General features: G+C 37.4%; 1 protein-coding gene across 2 annotated transcripts in view; it reads right to left on the bottom strand.

Moving 5' to 3' along the window:
• Positions 1 to 8,049, bottom strand: part of amot (angiomotin) — a 93,852-nt gene extending 85,803 nt beyond the window's left edge. For both annotated transcript variants that reach the window (XM_034889980.1, XM_034889983.1), the window contains exon 1: positions 7,096 to 8,049. The gene's annotated coding sequence lies outside the window, so the exon portion shown is untranslated. The remainder of the gene's footprint in view (positions 1 to 7,095) is intronic.
• Between the last annotated feature and the right edge of the window lie 1,347 nt (positions 8,050 to 9,396).

Genomic DNA, 9,396 nt, shown 5'->3' with positions numbered 1-9,396 from the left:
CTCGTCCACCGGGGTAAACTCCAACGCAGCGGCGCTCAGCCGGGGACTTGTGAGTATCCCCACACCCGCCCGGCGCCGGCGACGAGGTAAATTGCTTTTGTTAAATTATTTTTATTACATTTTTAATAAAAGAAGCGTTTTTTGTTCTCTGCCATCTCTAACGTTACCTCTCTCGCCAAAGTGAGGGAGCAGTACCGCAGAATGTGGCAAATGTCAGAGCTGACATTAATAAGTGAATTCACAGGGAAGTGATTTCCCGCAGTTAAAAAACCCCATCCTTTTTGTCTGAGACCAAGACAAGACTAAGTAAAAATTAAGTTGATTTGTGACAAGACCGAATACAACAGCACTGCCAAAGCTTTTCAACACAGCTTCACTGATGTGTGGGCAGGCGGGGTTATGGCTGTAAACAAAGTCACAACTCACTCAGATCTTTAACCCAATTCTTTAAATTAATTATTGAGTCGCAAGTTTCTAGTATCGTTCACTCAGATCAATTAAGTCCTACTACAATTGAATCTAAAATGATAACAGCTAGGGATGGGCATTACATTTTCTGAGACGATTGTTGGGAGAATTACCATTCGACTATCAATCAATATTTTTTATATTAAAATTCATTATTTATTTAACTTTTTATGAATTAAAAATCCAATGAAAATACAAAAATACAGCGTATTTTTCATTGATGAGATCTTTATTACGAGAAAAACAAGTTAAGTTAAACTGGTCAGTTGGTTAGGCTAAAAAAGACCCTTGTTTTTTCCAAAAAGAATAAATAATAATATTAAAAAAGAATCATGTTTAAAAATAACTTAACCAAAAACATAATAATACTTAGATCTGGCAGGTTTTCTAATATGTACCTCAAATCTATCCAAGGCGTCAAGAAAGAGGTGAGAGAGATAAGCCTACCTAACAATTAATTAGGCTACTTAACAAAGCCTCATAAAAAAACTTGTAACTCATGTGCAACCTCTGCACCAGTCTACTGATTTGGAGAAAAAGCTAAGCATGTTGACATGATCTGGGGTCAGACGCGAGCGCAACCTGGTGACCGTCTGTCCAGCCGCCAAAAACACCCGCTCTGAGGAGACTGATTGCTGGGAAATGGACAGGTACCGCCCCATAAACGTGGCCAGTGTTAGCACTCCCCTCGTCTGAGTCAGACAACGCAGCCTCCTCTCCCCCAGGCTGTGGGATAGCCGCCATACCAGTCTCCAATGCTTCTCATCTGTGCTAACGTCGACTTGATGCTAGGCTGAGACTGAGAGCAGGATGCGCTGCCACCAACATTAACCAGGGTGGAAACACTTTGTTTAAGTGGTAGCCTACATAATTTGAGTCGTGGCCATGTTGTACCACGATACTTATACACAGCATCGCATTGTTTGCAGTGAACTAACTCAAAATGGTCCCAAACCACACTTCGCCGTAACCCCTTCATGATTATTTTTAAAATCAAAACCAAAACTCAAAGGTAACTGAGTATGGCGTCAAATTTTGCCAATGGGTGGCAAAATGTTAAATTGCTGCCAGACGGTGAAATTAATGTTATTGCTTCAAGACGCAACGCATAAAGTTAATCCATAACAAATTAACGTGATCAACGAAATTCTTAATGATCAATTATCAATCGTTAATTAATCGTGCCCATCCGTAATAACAGCGCCTCTTGCAACATTAGCTATTACTAGTCCTTGCCATCCTAGGTGCCAAACACTTTACAGCTTTCAATGTCATAGGTAACATATTCTATTCTATTCTATTCTAACCACAAATCAACACAAGCTATATATTACTTAATCTGCACTAGGTTACTGAAAACCAGTACGACCAATAATGATCAGGTTCATGTCCAGAACAGCCAGGGATGTGTTGTGGAGAGGATCCAAGAGGAACGACTACCTGAAGAACAACCTTCTCCACTTACACTCACAAGAAGATCTGACCACAGCTGACAGAGACAGCCGCAGTCGTTTATGGCCTGCCGTGGAGGCGGCAAGTAAGAGAGGAGAATAGGCCTACTTCGTGGAAAATAAGGAATTTATTAACAGGAAAGAGATTAAAATAGACTGACAAACTATTAAAATAAGCAAACGGAGATATGTGATAATAATATACTTCTAGGTAAACTTGAATATTCTAAGATCCGGTCATAATCGAGTAGCCTATAGTGTTCTGTTAAGGCAACCAATATTCAACACTTGTGCAGTGATTCCTGCCATTGACCAAAAAAGCTTAAAAGTCTAGAGATAGTAGCTATTATTTTATCTGTTTGTGTGATCAAATGTCCAATTCAGATTTATTTGTCAATGCCAAGGGTATCACAAACCAGTTGAAGAAAAAAAGTGTATTCTTATGTTGCTAGAGTAAGGGTGACAATTTTTATTTTATCCAAGAAACTCATACTTCAGAAACAGATGTGTGGTTTTCATTTGGCATCAATAGTTCAGCAGGGGTCGTTATACTGCAGGAAAAGTTTAAGGGTCATGTCATCAAGCACCTCATACAGATGGTAGATGCATAATTATTCTTGTAGACATTGACCAATGTCTTGTAGACACTGCATCCAATAATAGACAGTACAGTAGAATGTAACATGAATCATATCTTAATGGTATACCCTTTAGTTAAAGTTATATGGTGGGGAGATTTTAATATAGTAACGGATGATAGTATGGATAGATGGCCTCCCAAAGACAGAGCAACAAATGAATTAGGAAATATAAGTAGTTGAATGGACCTAATTAATTTCTGGAGACATAAACACACAAACCAAAACATATATACTTGGAATAATATGGATAGATCTCACCAATCCTCCAAAGATTTCTGGTTGGTCTCATCAGACATAAAGAATAAGGTGATGATAGAACCTGCAGTTTTTACAAATTATAAGGCTGTAATAATTACTGTCAATATTGGGATGGTTAGACACAACCCTCATGAAGATTACTGAAAATTAAATTAGAAGCAAATTTACTCAATCATTTTGGAAATTGTCAAATGTAAGAGAACTAGATTGAAGAAGAATTTACAGCATCCTCAAATTATCCACAATGGAGTTTAGTTCTGTTGGTTTTTCAACAGTTTTTTGTTACAAAGAAAACAGCAGTGTTCTAGCTTTGGCTATTTATTTATTTTACAAATATGTTTTGTTGTTAACAATTTGCATTTGTATTGAATTGTGGGTCAAAAATCATGATATGAACCGAATCATGGGTTTGGTGCATTGTTACAGCGCTAGCCGTTACTTAAGTATAATGAATTCCTCTCCAAATTCCGGTTAGCAGTGACAACAAGAGAATATGCAATAGTTGTTGATGCTGTGCCGAAAAGTGTGCTGTAACTTCTTAGAGGTTCAGTAATGTCAGTGATCATCCCGTTTAGTAGTGGTATATTCCTCGGGGGAGTTGACATTGCCAAGAATAAATGTTCATGTAAACACATCAGGAATTGTATACAAGAGGTACCTCTGCTCTCAGGAAGATTCTTTTGGGCTTCAATCTATTGAGAAATGACCTGGCCAAAAATCTGGTTAATTATAGACAAATTCTGTCCTAATATTTTGATATTAATTATTTGTAAAAGAGGTTTCTTTTAAAATCTTGCATGAAATATATCCAGCAAAAAGGACATTAAAAAGATTTAAACGTAATGTTAAATATCCTTGCACTTTCTGTGAACTAGAAGAAGAAACATCTGTCACTTGTTCTTTCAATGTATGTATACTAAAATATTTTGGGTTGTTGTTCAACATTTTATAAGACTGAACACTAGGCAATCAATTCAATTTGAGGATAAAGATATTTTTATTTGTTTTGAAGGGAATGAGATGGACAAAGATCTTGTCTTTTTTGTTCAATTAATGTAGTTTTGGGGGAAATTCCACATTCACAAGAAGAAAAGGGCATGCTCCAAACCCAGCTTGAAACACTTTTTTTAAGAAAAAAGTGTTCCAAGCTGGGACACTTGGAACACTTCCTAAATTAAGATTTAGGAAGGATTTCAATTATTTTATTTTATGGAAAAGTGTAGCATTAGAAAGTAGGCATGTAACAAATGCCTTTTTTCAGTGTTTTCAGATTTCATTAATTTTGTAAATTATGTATTTTAAATTTGATCAATGTGCAGGACACTTTGCTAATGCTAATTTTCATGCAGATTTGTGCACATTAGGGCTGGAATCTCCCAGTCGACTAGTCGATTTATTGGTTGATACGTTCTGGCTTGACCAAAATTCTGAAAAGATTTCATCAGGTGTGTTAATTTCATAAGGTGTAAGCATAGACCGTTACGGCCCATGGGTGGAAAGCACTTACTGCTAATGGGGGTGTTTTCAGAGCATCCCTGTTTCACAGTTAACAGGTCTTTAGAACAACCCTCTCAACCCACTGGGGACAGATTGAAAAAAGGACCAGAAAGCCTTGTTTTAGTGGTTTGCTGAATATTTATTTAATTGTGAGTGTTTAATTTACAGTCAGTCCTCCTCAACCTTGTTGAAGACATCGCCAGTGTGGCAGCATTTTACAAAAATAGATAACGGAAAAAAGTTTAATGCAAAGCTGGCAAACAACAGTTTGCATATCGCAGCTAGACTCCAAACATGGCATATCACTTAAAAACGGTGAGCTAACTTTTCTGCTTTAGGTTGCCCAGACTTTTTGGAGTAGGCTATATGAACATATCAGAATTGGTATATTTCATAGTCTAATAATTGTTTTATAACTATCGGCGCACCCACCCGCAATGACGGTAGCATTCCCCAGACCCCGCTGGATGTTAAGCTTCTACCATCCAAACACAAAAATAATATCACGGAAGGAATTGTCGACTTTATTGCTCAGGATATGAAGCCCATTGCTGTTGTGGAGGGCTGAGGTTTTAAGAACTTTAAGAACACCACACCTCCTCCGTGAGAGGACATGCAAAGAGTGCTGATGCACGGCTGTCAGAGCTAACAGACGGGTGTCATTTCAGTGCAAAATAATTTGGTCAAAAACGATTTGATATACTGCAAACAGCCTACAAGGACTAATTAACAGTACAGATAATTAATCTAACGTTTTTTTTCCTGCCCCTCTGCACCAAGATTTTCTTTGGTTGTTTACAGCCCTAGTGCACATTTAAACATACATTGTCCTGGTGAAGGAAATGGGCCTAGTTTGGCAGAATGGCCCAATAAGCAGTATTACAACATGAGTAACAATGTTATGATTGTCTTTAAACAAGCTAAAAGCAATTTACTGCCAATTTGCCGCTATGAAGGAGATAACATTTTAGTAGCAGTTGAAAGGGGGACGGCCACATTATTTATTAGAAAGGTCATGCGTTTTTGGGGTGACAAGAGGACATATGGCAGAGTTAGTCTCGAGGAAAATTAACACTGCAACGACAATAAGGAAACATTTCAGATTTCAAGTTGAAGAAAGAACAGAGCAGAAAAAGACAAGTCAAACTTTAAACACCAAAACCAAAGAAGTTATTATAAACTCAATACAGGAAAAAAATAAAGCGTGGCTTAGAGGCGCATTACCGCCACCATGAGGTTGGGAGTCTACACTCTCATTATGGGCTCTTTCATCTGTCCCCCTTGTTAGAGGCTGAGACAAGTGCCTATGCCAGTCCTTTCCAGTGCTTGGCTTGATATCACACTTGGTTTAACATTTTTACATTGGCCCAAGCATAACAATAAATCTGGGGCTTTCCAATGACACCTTCTGTGTTATCCCAGGCTTACTAGGATAACTTTTAACACAAAATTGCAATAAGGGCAACCGGCACGATTGGTTCATTTGCATTTTAGCATACATTTAGCATATTACTTAAGCAGTTGCACATTTTGTTTTCCCATCTTGTATATATTTAATATTTGTTCTTATATTTTATTATTATTATTTCATGTATATTATATGTATGTATATTTTTTCCTATGGGCTGCTGTAACATTGTAATTTCCCATTTTGTGGGATCAATAAATATCTATCTATCTATCTATCTATCTATCTATCTATCTATCTATCTATCTATCTATCTACAAGCAGCATGTAATCCAACCTTGAAGTGCAGAGACTTTGCTCAAAAATACCAGAAAGTTAACACCACTGTTTACCGTTAGCCCCAAACATTTTGCCTACCAGAATCTTGTCAGGTGAATGTGTCTACCAATCACAGGCTGTCTTCCTGACAAACTTTTTCTTCTTCTGTGTTTTCTTCTGCAATGTTACAGATAATGCCACTTTCCTGATAGTGTTACTTTGCTGCTACATATATCCAACGTGGAACTAACAAGCTAAAATAATAGTATAACAGCCTAAATGTAGCCTAATAAATAATTTATAGATTCTCAGAGCATGGACACAGGTCTTTGAAGCAGGCCAGACGTGAGTTTGATTTTGCCTCCTGTCTCATGGCAGACAGAAATTGCATTGGAGAGGACAAAACATACATTTTTGGATAAAAGCATACAGACGTTTCTGGGCGTTTCTTTGTTTTCACTGATTACAAAGACTTATAAGAACAAGTTGCAAAAGCCCAAAGTCCTGTTTATTATTGTCTGTGAGATTTTAATACATTTCTGAAGTTTTTGTCCTTTTGTTTATATAGTCATAGAATAACATACATGCATATGACATCCCTGCCACATACATATCCTGATAGCCCAGGTTGTCCTGAAAAAAGGATGTCAATAACTTGTGCATAACAGGGTTGAGGTTATGCAAGCATTAGCAACACAAGGAAACCAGGCGACCCAAATATTGGGGAAATGGCTTAGACCTCAGAGCGTTAACTCACTTTCCATCATTAATTCACAGCACCCATCACGGAAAAAAGTATGAAACCAGTGTGACTGACATGAAGATTAGATAAAGGAAGTTGAATAAAGCACAATCACTTTCTGAAACCACTTTTGGTTGTGATTGTCTTCGAGAAACAAAAAGAACAAGGACTTAGATTCTTAGTGAAACTTTTTCTCTGTAAAATCTGTTCATTATCCTTTGAATTTTATACTAAAGGCATACGCGTGCTATCACTAGCACACCGTTTAATTTTACGTTTTGCTGACTATATACCAGTAAACGCACAGTTTACCTTTTATTTGTGTTTCTTCTGTTTACTTTCCCGGTCCTTCAAGTCGGCAACACATCCCTTTTCGTTATTTTTCTCCTTTCTTGCGGGACTGAAGCGGTTCCTCGGGCTGCAGAAAATCTCCCTTTACAACAATAAAACTGGCTGCCGCCGGTCAATGGTGGGTCTCGCCGCGAGGTTTAACTCCTGCTCCGGGAGAAGGAGCTTATTCGCGTCCACAAAGTCTTCGTCCTTTCTTGTACATTTCATGTTTTACCGTAAAAAAGAAGCGGTCCAGGAGTAGTGGCAGGAAGCTCCCCCCTGCCTGCTCTGCAGTATGAAAAGAATGTCCAGCCTCCCCCACCTCGTCGCCCTTCTCCTGCTAATGGAAACTGAAGGATTTCACTGCTCCAAAAACTTTTCCGTCCTGTTTAATCGAATAAATCTAATTATGATTTAACAAATGCGTAACAGACGAGCCTTTAAAAGTGGCCTAGCAAATACAAGACTAAACCATTGGTTAAGTTCAAGCACTAAGTAAAGCATGAACATATGGCTAAATATGAAAACACGTTTTTTAACACAAAAAGTCACGTTTTGGAAGCTAACTTTGAGAATTTTAAGAATAGCTTATATCTGGATATATGACGCGAGTCCGTTTGTGTATCAGGCTATTGTGTTAGTTATGAGGCCCATCTCACAGTAATGAACAAGAAAAGATGAAAAAGCAATATCGAGAAGTAAAAGAAATGACAAAGGGGCTTTTGTGAGTTTGAGCCCAGACTCTTGGCTCCTCTGCTGCCTTTAAGTGCTGTCGGAAATGTCGACGAGTGCTCTAGTTCTACACTAAATGGTAAAAAGTTGCCTATGTGTACAGTAGGAAGTTATCTTGAATAAAGAGGAATTTTAATGCTACAGCCAGGACCGTGTCTGGTCATCTTGTTTCCTGTAATAGGCCTACATTTCCCATAATCTCTGGAGCAACACTAAATAGAAGGTTAACTCTATCAGGGATGTCTGGTTCAGCCAGCAGAGTTACAAAGGAGGAGCCTAATTGTGACAGACTGCCAATAGGCATCATTGAGCGCGATGATAAGAGTGGCAGAGATTTGAGATTACAGCAGAAACTGCGAGCTACAAAAGTTACACATAACAATGAGATGTAGAATTAATCAACACACTATAAACCTTGAGCGTGGCAAATTGTAAATGTTTTTCATGTTACAAGTAGCACATGTAACATTTTATTGTATAGATTTGAATTTGAAATTAATACTAAATAAATAAATAACGTTTTGCAATGCCTTTTAAAAATGTACCGTTCCATAAACTGTCACCTGTCTCACACTCGTTTGTGCTAGGAGATTTAAATGGGATATGCAATTAAAACTGAACTAATAATTGTATTACTAGACCATAAATAAAAGAGCTTGCTATTTACAGAATGTGTCAGTAATTTACAGTAGTTTGTATTCATTTCTTTATTTCTATTTTTTTTAGGTGAGACAAACAAACCACAGGGCTTGTATAAGGACCCCATCTAATATTGAAATTAAAGACAGCTGTGCATGCGGCCACACATTTGCAAATATAAACATCAATATGTTTTTTAAAATATTTATAAATAAGTTTTAAAGTCTTTATTGTTCCCCAATGGGGAAATCGCAATTTACACTGCATTAGTTTTGAAGACACTACACACAAACCACAATACCAACCTGGTCTCACAGCAGTTTGTGGTGGAATCACAAAAAGGTCACATTTTTTTAACTAATGTATTTTAATAGGTAGCATCTTTCGTGGTTACAGCACAATTCTTTCTGCCAGTCAGGCTCCAGCACAGAAGCTGTATACAACGTTGCTATTATTGGTATTTTTAGCCCAATAACCGCTGTTTTAATCAACATTTATTCACGAGATCTTATGGTTTATATTTATTTCTTTTAATGTTATTATCATGGTCCATTTTGGCTGGGGAAGCTGGATTAGTTGTTTGATATTTTTAAAACTATAATGTTACATCTATCAAAATTTATTTAGATGTTATCATGGTCTGCATTTCTTATTTCTGGCAACTTTCCAATTTTTTCCCAGATCTACTGCTGCAAAAATGTTCTTCTAACCCCAACATTCCACCGGATATGGAACAGATGCGAATCCGAACACTTGGTTTTGAGCTGATCTAAAACAACTCGTTACCTTGGCTTAGTTTAGTAAAATACCTGATAGTTTTCACGTTTCTTTCCTTTCACCTACAGCCAAATTGACTTCATCATAGCCACCTACTAAGTTACACATTGTGACTGACACTTTTTTTTTCACAGA

Source organism: Etheostoma cragini, chromosome 13 (assembly GCF_013103735.1).
Source record: "Etheostoma cragini isolate CJK2018 chromosome 13, CSU_Ecrag_1.0, whole genome shotgun sequence".
Taxonomy (NCBI): Eukaryota; Metazoa; Chordata; class Actinopteri; order Perciformes; family Percidae; genus Etheostoma; species Etheostoma cragini.
This window is presented reverse-complemented; position numbering and strand designations above follow the sequence as displayed.